This window comes from Lissotriton vulgaris, chromosome 6 (assembly GCF_964263255.1).
Source record: "Lissotriton vulgaris chromosome 6, aLisVul1.2, whole genome shotgun sequence".
NCBI lineage: Eukaryota > Metazoa > Chordata > Amphibia > Caudata > Salamandridae > Lissotriton > Lissotriton vulgaris.
Window position 1 is genome coordinate 1289912123 of NC_141694.1, and position 16550 is coordinate 1289928672.

The 16550-nt window shown below is 42.9% G+C and overlaps 1 protein-coding gene across 1 annotated transcript in view; it reads left to right on the forward strand.

Moving 5' to 3' along the window:
* Positions 1 to 16550, forward strand: part of ADGB (androglobin) — a 1363241-nt gene that overhangs the window by 157152 nt on the left and 1189539 nt on the right. The window lies entirely within an intron of this gene.

The following is a 16550-nucleotide window of genomic DNA, read 5'->3' on the forward strand; positions in this document are numbered from 1 at the left end:
AATTGTCCTCCATCAGTGCTGATGCCCTTGTCTTCTCAGAGGGTGTCTCGTCTCTTGTGGGTGTCACGTTTATGGCATTTTCACATGTTGCCCATGTATTCTTCTACCAGTCTGTGATTATGTCACTGTGTTTTTGACTTCCTGGCATTCTAGAGATGCCCACAGCAGTCAGGAGCAGGCAGGATTGTGAGCTCTCAGAGGTCTTGAGGAATAGGTGCTGACGCCTCTTACTACAGTCTCTACTAATCAACAAAGCTGAGGATTCATGACCCGGGGAGGGTAAACATCCTTTACCACAAAGTTTTTACCACGCGGCCATTACAACACAGGTCGTTACCACGACTTGCGCTGGAGGGCGCTAAAGGATTAAAAATAGTAAATTTACTATCCCAACACCTTCCCTAGGGTCCACGGGGACTGGTGTTAGAATAGTAAATTATACTATTCGAAATCCGCGCCCCCAACGCAAGTCGTGGTAACGACTTGCGTTGTAAGGGATTCGATGTAAAGGGATGCGTTGTGACGGTACGCGTTGTACCATCATACATCCCCCGGGCAGAGGGTTTAAGTATGGCACTACTACGTTCTGCTGTGTAACCCAGCTCTCCGCTAACTTGCTGCCGGTCTCTATCAATTGGTAGGGCTCCACTTTCTAATGACAAACAGCCATCTTGAAATCTCCACAGTCCAGTGATGGGAGTTCTATCTTGCACTCAAAGTCTGTTAGAGTTTGTCTCTGTGATCCCTTCTCCACATAACAGAAGCCTTGCTATTTCCCTCCCTTAACGAATAACATTGGATGCAATATGTCTCTCTTGGGTCAAGATATTGTGCCAAAAATGCCACCTGCAGCTCACATTCCCATGCCCTCTTCAACTATTTTCTAAAGATGGAGCCATTCAGACAACCAGGACTTATGGAGAGCGTAGTAACTGATATCCATTCCATTCCATTCATATACTTTATTTTGGCCTATGGGCCATAAAAGTTATTTTGCAATAATCATACAATACATACGAAGAGATTAAAATACTGTCGCCGATATCTCCTAGAGGGTGTGGAGAGTACTTCTGGAATATGATGATTAATGTTTCATGATCCTATCAGGAAAATATACTGCAGATAAACTACTGGAAGGTAAGAGCACCAAGACTGGTATTGAGATCTTTCCTCCCTTCAGATCCAAAAAAGCAACTACCAATGGGTTTGTGCCTCAGGTTTAGGACTTGATCTGTCAAAAGCGCTTCATTGGATATTTCAAACAACTTGCCCGTCTGGCATAAAACTTTTGAGATGAGTGGTAACAAGAAGCGCATGAGTTTTTGCTAGCTAGGTCTGCTCTCAATATTTTTGATGGAGGACACTCATATTAAACTGAAACTACATTCTTCGCTCTGTGTTCACACCAATTCAGTTGATGCAAAGTATTAACCAGACGATGTGTCGGAACAAAAATCATGATGTTGATTGCTTCAGATTTTGAGAGGAAAACTTGACACTAGTAATTTACAGCTCAGTTGTGAATGCACTTGGACCGTTCTGATGCTAGAGACAATCTCTCTCACAGCACAATCAGAAGCTTGTTCATCTCAATCTTTGAACTCTAAACCTTCATGCTTGGAACTTGAAATGTTAGTCACCCTACTGATGAGTTATCTGAAGGTGTTCATCTTATAGAGCAATTTATTTCAGCAGTTGGTATATCTTTAAATCTTGGTTCTCCAGTAATTGTTTAAAATGATGTAGGCTGAGATTGTACACATCCTTCAGTTTATAGTTTCTCTTGCAAAGAAATGTATAACCATGGTGTATTCAAGGGATACATGGCTGATATTTCGGAATGCTTTTCCCAGCCTAACCAAGGCAATGTTTTATAGTCACAGTTCTATCCAAAGTTTTGGAATGTCTACATAATGCCTCTAATGTCTCACCATTCAATCTTATTTGAACAATTGTCTATTATTTAGCAAACATGGCCATAGTAGGACTACCTCTTAAACAGTGCCTATATTGATAAACCTGAACACAAAAATACATTCAAATTCAGTTAAACACAATACAATTTCAAAAACACTAATCCGACTCACAAAGGAAAATTGGAGAACGAGCAAGGGACTGTAATAATACATGGAGAGTGCCTAGAGGGTGGTGTTAAAGAGTAGCGGATGTTGCGAAAGAATCAGGACCAAATTACATGGGTCAGAAATCAGTTTTGTTTACAGTTTAGCACGTTTCTCATCACTTACCTAACAAACTTTCATTGTATTTAATGCCAGTTGAAGAATGGTCACCTCTTACCTTAATTATTGGCCCAACCTGAAAAACACTTTTTTTCAAATTCTGTTATTTGTAGTTTTCCAAGCTTAACGAAACAGTACTTGTACAGCTCAGACTGTGTTACATTGCAAATCTATATTAAAATTTCATAACAGGTCAATTACATCTCAAATCTCATCTTTCACTGTGCTTTTGTCAGTACCTCCGCCCTATGGGAATTTCCCTTCACTAATACATTTCTGCCACCTTTCAAGGTGGCCTAATATTTGAGGGGGTCTATGAGTCTGGTTAACATTTCATTCAAAACTGCAAGATCTTCCATACCTTTTTCATCTGTGCGTAGCGTAGGAAACACATAAGCAATACCAGGCCTTGCAGTAGGCCTTCTAACTGGCTGCCTAAAATGTGAAGACTAACAATCAAGTCTACATGTCTATGAAGGAACCACAAAGTCAAATGACATATACCCTTATCACACATCCAGCCCATGATGTTCTCACCATCTTCCCCAAATCTTGTCTGGTTTCCATGGACACCCTTGTACCTCATAAATTGGCCGTTCCTGGTGGGTGCACCAGTCCAAGCCCCTCCTCCATTCCCTGAGAGAAGCGGGATCTGATTTTCCACTTGTTTGCAATGTCTAGTTTGCCCCCCAGAGAGGTCATCCCAAACAAAGGCTTGTTCCGTCCTTTGCCCCTCAACCTTATCCAGTAGACTTGATCATGACAGTCTAAGAAAGAAAGACTACACACCAATTACCCCAACACCAGTATTGCTTCAGATCACTTTGGGAAACAGGCAATACGTTTAAACATGACATTTCTCACACACGCCATTTCCAAAGCAAAAGTAGCTTGTGACGCAGTTGGGGTATCATCATCTGAACACATATTAACATTACTTGTCTCTTCTTAAACCGGATGCACTCCTGTGTATCAAAAGGATCCCAGAAAATGCACTTGGCAGCTTCCTCTTAGACATAACGATCATCATTTCTAAAATTGCTCAAGGTGTAGTTCTCGCTGTTCCCCATTGTGATCAAGGAGGCAATAGGTGCTACAGTGAAGTGTCTTTTACTATGATTTGAAGATCTGTTGCAGTGAACAGGGTTGAGTTATTGAGAGGAGAAAACTACTCTGAGGTGCACTGGGGCTTTTTCAGGACTGAGTAGCTGTGGTAAATTAGTTTATCACTACTGAAAGGCCTATCTTTCCCATTGGATAACATGGGGTTACCTTATTACATTTGATACCTGTGAATGTTTTATCGGTAGCAGGTAGAAATATCATTGTTGGACTCAAATGAATTGTAGTTTCAAATTCTCTTTAATGGTAAAGTCAGATTTTAAGTCACAATTCTGAAAATGCCACTTTTAGGAAGTTGACATTTTATGGCCCTAACGATTTGGTGCCTGCTGCCAGTGTCCTGCGTTACATGCCTGTGAGTTCCATAGCTGTTGAGCTTTGTGTATGTGTCCCAAACAGTGAGACAGAGGGGAATTACATGTTGGCAGGATGGGTGATAATGCCAGAATAGTGGGGGGAAGAGCTATTCTCTGACCCACATTTCAGAGGACTTGTCTCCAGCAAACACAAAGAAACCTGGTACTAGTTTTATTGTCATCCCAGACTTCTTGGAGCATTGTCAGTTGAAGGGAAGAACTTTACAGAAGTAGATGTGGGGTAGCCTAGAAGACTCAACCTCTTTAAAGGCTAGCACCAGGTATAAATATTGGACCCCCAGAACAACTCTTCAGTACATTCATGGAACTGTGGAAGACTTCAGAATAACTGCCTTTGACCCCCAGAGGACTATACTACTGCATAAGGCCTTCTTTGTAATTCAGATTACTGCCCTGATGCTACCAGAGGACTGCCCTGCTGATTGAGGCCTGAATTCCCCCAGATGTCTAACCAGCTGCTTGAGGCGAGCCTCGCTGCTTGAACTCAGGCATCCCAGAGTGACTCCAAGGGCTAGTTGTCTGGCTTCCTGTGTGAGGTACATGGGCATAACAAGCTTGACCTGACTTGCAGCAGCTCCCGCTGCGCTCTTTCCTGCAGCAGCAAATCTTGTTCAGCTGGACCTCTCGGCAAAGGTATACAGCCTCGTGGAGCTATTTTTGGCTACACCTCTGAGCTTTGTCCCACTAGAGGTTTTCGACTTCCAAAAAGAGGCAAAGTTTGAAGGTTTAAATCTTTACTGCTACTCTTTACAGCTACTCCCACCAGTAGCTCCTCCTCCTTGGACACCACCAACTGCCTTGCCCCGCTGAACTTTACCTTCTTAGGAACATTTCTTCAAACTTCTCATAAATCTGAAGGTAAGCCAAAAAGGTGCACAATCCACCTTGTGTGTCTGATCCGTACTCCATCACGGTTGGCCATAACTTTTGACTTTGCCACGGTCTAGCACGACAATATACCTGCAGTTTAAGGTTTGATCTATTAGGCACTATGTTGCACTAAAAACGTATCCATAACTCCAGTTGGATCAATTGAATTAATTTCCTTTAGTATCATTTTAGTCATTAAAATATTCTCTATTCTTCTAAATTGGTTCGGGATTTTTCATTTGTTGTGCTTTCACTTTATTACTGTTTGTGTACTGTATAAGTACCTTAAACATTGCCTCTAAGTTAAGCCTAGCTGCTGTGGCACCGAGCTACCAGAGGGCTAGGCATAGGATAATTTAGTGACTTTTTGTGGTTCACCCTGATAAGGATTGTGGTTGTTGCTTGAGGAAGGTTTTCACCACCTTTAACCAATAACCCAACTTCTTATAACTTGTAAGAAAGCGTACAAGATATCTGTCACTTTTGTGACAGAACCCCCATCCTCCAAACTCTAAATCAGGTGCCAATGTCTTTTGGCTGGCTGGTATTTCTTCACCCCCAGTAGTGCTGGGTGGGCTATATCAGCTTGCGCAACTCTGCTGTTGGTGTTCCTCAGTGGATATTCCTAGAGGTGTCTGGGCAAATGGCTTCAACGGACATTGGATCTTCTCTGCAGAGCTCCTCTCTGCAGCTTGCTTCTACATTTGTTAGTTACCAAAAGCTTCTGAGAACTCCTTCAGGCCCAGGCAGAGCTATAAAGCAGATCTCGGCTCTCTTGTAAAAAAAAAAATCACAAAGATTTAGCTATGACTTACTCTTGTAGTATTCCTGGCTTACTCTGGCAATTTCAAAGTAATCAAGGAGTGCTTCAAGTGTAAGTCACACCCACCCATAGCAAAATATATGTGAATCATGCCTAAAATACATAGGGAAGTCTTAGATCTGTGTTTTATTTTTTGAATGCTGCTCCATTTCTCTCTTCTGAGTGTTCCTCTATTTTCCATTTCATGCTAATTACCTCAGAGATTTCCCAGCCCAGCAGAAGTATGCTTTTTTCCCAAAGGATTGAATTGAAATTTTGTTAAAAACATACATATTGTAAAACATCCTTTAGAAATCTCTAATCTTCTTTAAGAGATGTTATATGTGGTCCACTTTTGAATGTACATAGGTATATCATTTTATAAATTTATGAGGACAAGTGAATGGAGCCCCACCTGCATTGCAGCACTTTATTCGGAGTCACGCTAGTTTGAATGTTTGTAAATACCAGTGACAATAATTTTCCTAAGAATTTAAAAGCACTTGCTCACTATACTTATGAATATTTCTTTTGGGGGTTAGGGCCACCCATTGCACACACTATTGAACGCTCAAATGAAACAATAAGGGGGCAGCATTAAAAAGAGATGGTTAGTTTCCAACTATCCTGATTCCATTCTTGTAATATTAACAATTAAAGGAACATTGGACTCTTCACATAGATGGCCCTCTTCAGCTTCTAGCTGGCCATGGTTTCTCTCGGGTCAGCCATAAAGGAAGCCTAGCCTCAAGTTAAATAAACATAACACTCTGACTTTTTAAATTTGCCATAAACAGTTTTTATTTTCCTTATAACCATTGCACCAGTGCTTAATTTCTACTGGTGTTTGCCGGTGCTCGGCACATGCACTTTTATTTAAACGCAGTCACTTCTATATGACATTACAGCACATGGTTTGGGGGCAGAGCACTTCAAAGAGTTCAACAATTGAATATACAACAAAATGACAAAGCAAGTATTTCAGGCCAGTCCAACACCTTGAGTGACCTGAAATATTCCATAAATAATACAAAATGTGGCACTTGTTTAAGAATGATAGCTAGTAGGTAATTCTAGCACTAGCTTTCGCCAGCAGGGTAATTAAGCAGTGTTGTACTCTTTATCGGGTTTTCTTAATTTTACAACTTTTTTCTCATTAAATGTTGAGATTTTTAGGAAGGAATTCCGTGTATTCTTGATAAGCTCATTGATACACCTGTAAATCCTACAACATATGCATTTTCTTTGAGGAAAGCCATGCTCCTTTGGCCAAGCTACTAACAGTGAGCCACTGATTTGGGTCATATTGGGTCTTTTGGGATCTCAGCCAATGCTCACATCAAGACTGCTGTCAATGCTTACTCCTATGCAAGACTGCGAAATTTGGATTCACAGCTTTCTCGAGTAGTCTTGCAGTAGTGGAGAGACATTGGCTTCAAACAACAGGAGGAGTTTTATAATCTCACAATAGTGCAGCAGTTCGGTAGGCAAAAGGAGTGAGTGAGTCTGTACGTGTGATATTAGGGCGGATCAACTAAAACTATCTGGTAAACGTGGCAATAGTGCTTTCTATTAAGCATGAGCGAATTTTGCGAATCTGGCGTTTGCGAATTTTGCGAATTTGCAAACTCGTAATCCGCAAAATCTACGAATTCTCGCGAATTTGCGGATTTTTTTTTGTGTTCGCAAGGATTTCTGCCAGTTCGCGAGGGTTTTGTACCAGTTCGCAATTGCGAACTTACATGTCGGCTCGCAACGGTCGCGATTATGTTGTTTCTACGTCTGGTTCATCATCATAGGTTCCCAGCACCCTCTGTTTCACCCCTGCCACCCTCTGTTTCACCCATGCCACCCTCTGTTTCACCCATGCCACCTTCTGGTACATCAATGCCACCCTCTGGTTCATCATCACTGTAGATTATGGGGGGAAAAAGCAAGCACACCAGCCCTGCTTCAACTGACATGAATTAATTTGGGGTTGATTTATTAATGTGTCACTGTTTTAAAATTCCAGTCTGGCACCTGCTTCCTTATCTGTAATTTGCTTTCTGTTGCAGTGCAATTTTTTTTTCCAGGACCTTTTATGGCCTACTTGTAGCTATTCTATGAGCCTGCTGTGAGGGTCAGAGCAGGGTCATACAATTGTTGCAACTAGCAACTGAACTCTGGAGGGGCCCCAGTCAGGAAGCATGACAGGGAATGGTTACTAATGATGAGTTTGAACTTTTGAACCTGCTGAATGCTTTCACTTTTGCAAAACTCGTTTTTCTGCAGAACAGCATTACAGCAACTGTAATGCCCCAAACAAGCTTACTTGTGAAAGTTGATTTCTAATCCAAAAGTGATCCAAAGAAAGTCAAAAGGCGTCAAATCCAAAAAAGTGCAGGCAAATGTCAACCTGAGGAGTTATTCTGATAAAAATCAGCATTTTCAGAAGGTCTATGCTGCTTGCTAGTGGATTTCTTGTGCAGAATTGCAATTTTTGTAATTTCGCGAGTGCGAGATTGTTGGAGCCTACATGTTCGCAATTGTGAATTTACACCGCACGCCGAAAATTGTATCACCAAGAAAAAAAAATCTGCTGCGTGCGAATTTGCGGATTTTCGGTAAATTCGCGAGCGTTCGCGGATTGCGAATTTACCGAAAATCCGCAAAATTCGCGAGCGGAACGGATTTTCCGCCCATGCTTACTTGCTATGCCTCAGCAAAAAACCTTTGGATGAATTACTTCCAAAAGCTTTTAACGAAAAAGGATGCAGATTTCATATATGAGAATGGCAGCTACTTAGTGAGATGGGGAATAGCGCATTAAGGGCAGCACATTTCAAAAGGCTGGCCTTTTAATCAAGGTGGATGGCATACTATACGCCACATAGACTGCACAAGATGTTCCCATCGCTCCCTGATCAATGCTTTAAGTGTAAGATGAATGGTGCGGGGGGGGAGGGGGGGATGGGGTCATACTTTCTTTGCATGCACCAACTTGCAGCGATTTTGGCAGGATTTGTTTGAGGTTATTATTCATTGCATGTCTACTTTGATTTGTCCATCACGCATGTTGGTTTTCTTTGGCTCCTCACATTAGGTGTATCAACTGAAGAAATACAAACAATACTTCATTTCTAATGGCACTAATGCACTTTATTCAAGCCTAAAGCACTTCTTTGCACCTTTTAAAGAATTCTGGAACAATCAGTGAAGAGAAGTGCGGACTGGAATTAAATACCTTAACCTATAAATGATATGTGCAAAATAAAAAATAATTTGGCTAGGAAACGTCTCCTCACTTGGTTGATTACAACACAGACTTTAAAAGAATTATAAATACAAGATATATGAAGTATGACATTTTATATGTATATCTGGTTTTCAATTAAGCTATTTTGTATTGCAACGGTTCTAATTAACTATGCAAAACTAGAAACATTAGGTGTATCAGCTAAAGAAATACCAACATCACTTCATTTCAATATCAGTAACGGTGGCCAGGTCATTCATTTTGCAGAATTGTAAAACAAAAACCCTACTGACAATAGAGCAATGGCTGAATAAAATGGCTAGGACCCACACCTTTGAGGAGACATATGCCAAACTATTGGGGGCTCTTCGTAAGTTTAAGGCAACGTGGTCCTGTTATCTTCATCATCAATGAATATGGAAAGATCTGTATATGACCTAGTTGTACGATTTTTTTTATATGGTTGGCATTGTATGTTTTAGCATAATGCTTTTCATGGATTTTAGTAGTATCAATGCTGCTACAGAGTAAGAGATTTTGTTTACTGTGGCATGTAGATGACATTGATGATTATATTATTCATATTATTATTGCTGCTATGATGAAATTAAGGCTGTATTTTTAGGTAGGCTGTTTTCATTTATATATTATGGAATAGTGTGTTCGGCTTAATAAATTGATTTTGAGGCTGTCATACTTGACATCGATATGATTGCTGAATAATGTATACACCATGGGGCATATTATCAAGGGGGTTTATCTCCGCTTTTTTGGCTTTAAAAGCCAAGAAAGCGGAGATAAAATTATCTCCCTATTACCAAGCTGTCGCTAACACCAGTTAGTGACAGCTAAAAGGAGATAGCGACCATCTTGGGCCCCGCTTTGCATGTCAGTGATATTTATCACTAATGACATGCAAAGTGGGCGTGCCAAGATGTTAGCGACTGGAAACAGTCCCTAACATCGCTATCTCCTATTACCAACTTTTGGAGATATTCGCGCTAAGCGCGAATATCTCCAAAAGCTAACACCTGCCCTGAGCAGTTCTTAGCCATGTTATCCAATGGGAGGTGGATAACATGGCTAAGAGCATTTGCTCGATAATGCATGAATATCGCTGACTTTTCAGCGATATTCATGCATTGCGGCCGTTCTTTATCGCATTTGCGATAAACATTGCTAATAGCAAGGTTTATCTGCGATAAAAATCGCCGATGTGCGGCGATAATTTTTGTCTCTAAACAAGTTAGAGACAAAAATTATCGCTAGTTGTTGGTAATATGCCCCTATGTTTTTGTATTAGCTGTTTCTAGTCTTGCTCAAAAATATAAAACAAATGCTTAGGGTGCTTACCAAGGAACATTTGCTGATCTTCAACTCTAGTATACTTGAGCCTTAAGGGCACTAGTAGAGATTCTCACATACAAATTAGATTGCTCAGTTTCAACTAAAATTCAATAAAGTTCAGGCTTAATTGAACTTAACCAGTTATGATATAATCTTTGTAGAAACTAAGTAAACGCTCTACCATACATAAGGGCAAAAACAACTTCAGGTGGAGCAATATCATTTAGATATCCACTGGTCCGATCGTAGAATTTGAGAAGTGGTTTTAAAACGTTTTCAACACTGAAGGGAAGTAGTTTATGCGAAATAGAGTTTATGATAGCGTGCAGCATGTTTGGACTGAAAGGTTAATGAGCGTCCATGGAACATTTTTGTAGCAGGTAGAAGACTGAAGCATTTTTTACAATCAGGTCTTCTGAGCTGCTGTGGATTTACAATGCAATTTCATTGAATATCTGTATCCCTGTGGCCTCCATCTTCTAGAGAACGAGCATAAAACTCTTTTATTACCGCTAGACAGTGTGAAGGAATGTAAATTACATTCAGTGAATTGGAAATGCTCTTGCAGACGTCTCAGCACCGTAGCATCTGATGTGTGTGCAGAGCTAATTTCTAATACTGTCAACACTGCCACAGCTGCAGATTTGTAGGTGGTGATTGGTGGCATTAAAACAAAATAAGCAGTTTAACGGCACAACGTGAGCCCACAAGCGCAATTTAATTGTCACAGTGAGACTAAAAACACAGCCAGTTTTGCGTATTTGAGAAAACTCGATGCCGGGTGAAGATGAACTAAATTAGCAACATTGGACTAAAAAGAATGGGACGCATAAAAAGTTCTTGAACGTAGCGATGTAAAGCTAAAGAGCCCCCTCTATGTTCGCCTAGCAAATTACTCCAATTAACTACAGTTCTGAATTTATAAATTATAATTAAGACTCCCTGTTGTCCGTTTTTACGGATGTTTACAGATAAATACATACAGACAACAATGGGGCTTATTCACAATGAGCTATAGCTGAATTAATGGCACTTCATTGCAGCCAAAGTCGTGATAAATTTACCTCCCCATTCACAAGATGGTGTTAACAGCCCACAGCACCAGTTTTCCTGCGGTAGCAGCCGCAAAAATTATTGTCACAGAGGACCAACTTAACTTTCAATAATGAGATGCAGAGTAGGCGTTCCCGTGCCAAAAGCCACGACAACACAACACCTAAACATTCACAACGACCAGCCGGATCAGTGATAAGATCACAAAACACGCAATAAGGCACGTTAACGGCTGGAAATGAACATCTGCTCTGACCTGGTGTAAAGTCGGACCACAGCCTGCACCACAAAAGGGAGCCCAGCCCACAGCCACACCTGAAGACAAACAGATGCAATGAAGCAACTGAACATGTAGCACGGACACCCAAGAGGACCACAACACCCACCAACACCACAACACCACCATCTCTCCCTGGCACCCCCGACCAAAGATATGCCTTCACCTAAACATGTATGAAATAATCCGCATGATGTGGTACAATCACAACTGGTGACATGTACGTGTCGCCACAGAAGTGAGCATCACACATTCACTTTCGAAGCAACCAATGAAACTTTACTGAAATCAACACAGAAATTAAATGAATACACATGGCGGCCCCCGGTAGGCCACATCCTGCAAGACAAAAACTTGATGAAAAGGTGTGTCCTGTGCACATCAAAGGACAGAGAGAGAGTGAGGGAGAGAGAGAGAAGACGAGAGGGTGAGAAGAAGAGAAGGTAAGAGAGAGATAGAAAAAGAAGAGAGGGCGAGAGAGAGAAGAAGAGAGGGTGAGAGAGAAGAATAGAGGGGGAGAGAGAGAAAAGAAGCAAGGGTAAGAGAGAGAGAGAAGAAGAGAGGGGGAGAGAGAGAGAGAAGACGAGAGGGTGAGAGAGAGAGAGCGAGATGCCCCTGCACACCCAGGCCACACAGCTCACCTGCTCACCGGTGTGTCTCCAACCACTTGCCAGTATGTACAGCAGTACACCAGGTCACACATTAGAGTCAGAGCCGTCATCTGAAACAGAGTCCAGATACATGACTGGCACAGTACACACACATGCAGAATACAACATCGCCCGCCTGCACATGCACACCCAGGCAGAGGCACCCCAGTCCCTCCTGCCTTAACATCGGAGCATGCCAGCCCATGCACACCCGGGCCTCACTGCTCACCTTCCGACACCGGCTTGTAGACAGCAGGACCCACCACGTGCAAGCCACAAGCCTGGGGCCCGCGGATATGGCACACTCCACACCATGCAGTCACGCTGCTCAGGGCACCAGGTCTCACGTCTGGTGCAGGATCTTGATCAAACTATGGCATAGGACATACCAGAGCACCCAGCAACATCGCAGAGTGCACAGCCGCTCAGCCCAATGGGTGCCACAAACTCTGTCATCCCAGAAGCGAGGCCAAGTGACGGTAGGCCCGTGCAGCCCGCTGGAGCGGCCTACACTGCGGTCCAGCAAGGCACACAAATTCTGAGCAGTCCGTACCGCCGGGACGAGCATCATCGCAGGCTGCACACCCGCTCAACAGCTTAAGGTGCCAATGACTCAGTGCGCCCAAAGTCAGCGTCCCGTGGAGGGGTGCCTGTGCTGTCTGCAATGCAGCATGTGCCACAACCCTGTTCAACCCCAGTCACCGTCCCGTGGCGGGGTGCCTGTGCCATCCGCAATGCAGTGTGTGCGACAAACCCTGTCCAACCCCAGTCACCGTCCTGTGGCAAGGTGCCTGTGCCATCCGCAATGCAGCGTGTGCCACAAACCCTCTTCAACCCCAGCCAGCGCCATGTGGTGTTAGGCCCGTGCGTGCCTCAAGGCCTTGGGTCCATCATACAGTCACCACCAGCAGAGGGGTATGTGACGTCGTCGGCCCCTTATATTTTCGGAATCACATGGCCTGTGAAGCCTATGCCGGATGGGTGTGGTGTGCGTGCAATCTTACCCTCAGGGAGTGGCTGTGACATGCTGACAACTAGACCAGTGACCTGCACACCACCAGCGAGTACGCCTGCGATGGGTAGCAGTGAGACCCCCCTTGGAGCGTATGTGGAGTGGTCCCTGGCGTACGCCGTACCAGTGCAGGGCCTGCACCAATGACTCGAGGATCTGGGCGTGGTTCAGTCCATGTCTGGACAAGAAAGTGGGTGATACGCAACCTCCTGTGTCCAGAGGTATCGGAATTTAGACACATGAAGAGGCCCTTTACATGTACAACCTGACCTTCTCCCACACCCAGTCTATCTGCTGACAACGATAGGTTAGACAAAGACTCAAAATCCTCTCAAGAAGGTACTTTGAAACAGTGCTTAATTTATAAAAAAACATAAGTGCTGGGCCCTTGTCAGGAGGCCACTGAAGCTTGCCCCTGCCATGCTGCCAATGATATTACCAACACAACTACTAACCATCACATTCCTGCAAGTGTGACACTTCAGACTATTAGAGGCCCCTAAAGCTATAAGAACAGCTTGGACGGCAGGTAATAGTAATTTTTTATGTATATTGAATTCACAATTAACTGTTGTGGTCACCTCTATATTAGTCACACAGCACCACCTTGTGACAGGTTGTCACAAGCACTGGTGTTGACAATTAAGTGGTGGTGCTGAGCACTGGAAACCACCAGCTTAAATTAAGCACTGCTTTAAAAGCTTTAATATGGAAGGCAGCATTGGCCGTCTTCACCGAACTACAAGCTTATGGAGACTTGTATTAGATTAAATTTGGCAGAGATTGTCTTGTCAGTAGTGGAATTTTGTGAGGCTCTCATTAATAAAACAAAGCTATTATTCAAATGCCACTTTAAAGGGATCCCTTGATGAAGATCAAAAATATTAGCAAGAGAAATCATGCTTGTTCGGTGATTAACTGCAGAAAAAATAGTTCTGTCCATTTTTTTTACAATATCTCATCCATAACTACCAGCAAGCTAATCAATACCAGATGCATAGTTGACAGCCAGCTATTATTTTATGTTTAAAATGAGACCACCCTCAGATGGTAGGTAGTATGTTTTTCAAAGTGTGTGGCCGCAGCTGTGGCTTTGTTACAGGTCCCCAGTGCATCAAATGGTGGTAAAATAACAACACTGCAATGGTAATCGCCAGTGACTAATAGTTTTTTGCTTCTGTATTGCCAGACCCTGGTAGCGTTTTTTAAATATTAGTTGTTTAAAATTTCTTTTTTTTTAAATAGATGCTCTTTTATTATTCTTGTTGATCTGATTTAATGGTTTTGATTAACTATACAATAAACTCGATGATGACAAAGAGTAGAAGATATTCCTTTATTTTCTTTTGGTGATGTGATCATGGTCAGTGAGTAATCCAGCAAAAAAAGGTGGAATTATACTCAAGAGAAGCGTACGTTTTTCCGTAACAGTGAGGAGACATACAATTCTAGGCAAAGATCTGTATGTTAAATAGTAAGCACATATTAAAATGAGGTGAGTAAGGAGGAGGTGAGGTTTAGTGTCTAGGTTGCAGACCTGCAGGCAGTACTCTGTTGACTTTCATGCACGGACTGGTGTAACGTGGCATGGTAGGGCACTCGAAATATATTGCCTGATCTATTAAACGGTCTTGTGGTCGCAAAATCCCAGTATTTGTGTCTGCAAAATCCAAACCCACGAAGTAAATAGGTAGTTTTGAAGAACTTCCGATTTCCAATGTGTGCTCTGCAACTCATTGTGATTCAGAAGAGCGAGGGACGTGAAAGGCGTCTCCCCTTCCTTCTAAACCTCAGAGCATTGTTTCAGCAGTGGTGGCCGCCACTCACAAATGGTGGTAGGGCGGGTGGGGAGAGCACACCGGGGGAGTGCTCAGGGAGAATGGTAGTAATAATTAAAGAAAATAACTTACCTGAAGCCACCGGCGGGTTCTTGCCGCACTCCTGCTGTCATCTTCCTGGTCCCAGCAGTTCCTGGGACAGACTCTCATCCAGGGTAGCACAGGGATTGGCTTGAGCGGGCTGGAAAGACGCTCTGCTCAGGTCAGGAAGTCTGTGGGAATGTAACCAGGCTGGAGAAAGCTAAGTGCGCATGTGTGTTTTGGTCAGCCTGAACGGCCGGCCAAACACATATTCGCACGTAGGGAGTGCACATGCACTCCTCTGCCCTCCCATGCCCAGTCCCTCACTGCACAAGCTGGCTCAGAGCCGGCAAATGAAAAATAAAACAATGCTAGAACATTATCTTATTTTTTATTTTCTGGCTCTGCGTCAGGCAGTCGGGCGATGCCCCTTGGTTATTGCGGAGGAGCCGCTGCTCTGTTTCAGCACGACTGTAATTGTGGTGAGAAAGCTTTGATTGGGAAGCAGCACCCAGATGGGTTGGGGGGTATCCATGCGCATAGTGGAAGCTGTCCGTGAGGTGTCTTCCACCCTGAGAATGTGGGCTGTCGGAATTGAGGAGAGCAGCTCCCTAATTCATTCATTCTAAAAGGTCCCCGACACTACAATGCTTTCTGCACAAATTCTAAGTGCTAGAAACCACCTTGATCACATTAAGGAAAGTGATAGTAAGAGAGGAATTTTTATCCCTCTGTATTTTGTTGCCTCCTGGATGAATATCACCTCTTCCTCCTTCAACAGGAGTAGACATTTCTGCCTTAAAAAGAAACACTTGGAACTTAAACTGGAAGAGGATAGGATCCTAAATTCATGAAAAGGGTACATATTGGTATTGTACGTGTAATAAAACGTCCAATCAGACTTCTTACAGGGCATTAAATGTAGATAACTAGCTGCTTTAAATATGCTGCTCTGTGCAAACCATGTTGGCCAATATTACTAGTCGCCCGATAATTCTGACTGGGCTGGTAAGGAGTTAGTGGTCGTCGGACTGATAAGTTCTGGGTGAACACCGAATCTCTGCGGTGTTACACCCAAAGATTTTGCCTACTACAAGCAGGCAAAGTCTTCAGGAGGAATTCGGGGAGACACATATATAAATCAGCACTGTAAGTTCTACCCCTGAGTTATTCTCCAAAAACTCAGAATTCCAGTTATTTCACTGAGTAAATAGCAGGCCTAATTATGGACGTCTCATAATGACGGCCTTTGGGTTGTACTTAGATTCCATAGAGTATGGATCGAACACAGTGCCCACCCATCAATAAAGAAAAACGGGAAACATTCTTTACAACGCAACTTTTACCACACAGTGCCTTTACGACGCAACTTTTACAACGCAAACCATTACAACGCATTGCGCTGGGGGGCGCTCTAGGATAGGGAATAGGTTTAATTTTCTATCCAACACCTTCCCTACTATCCACGGGGACTGGAGTTGGAATAGTAAATTAAACTATTCACTATCCAGCGCCCCAAAGCACTATGCGTTGTAAGGCATGCGTTGTAAAAACCGCGTTGTAAAGGCATGCGTGGTAAAAGCATGCGTTGTAACGTCATACATCCAAGAAAAACAGCTAAATAATGCGTCAATTTTAATAAAATAGTGCAAATAAGGAGTACTGATACATTTATTGGGTTTTGTGATGGTAGAATAGTTTAT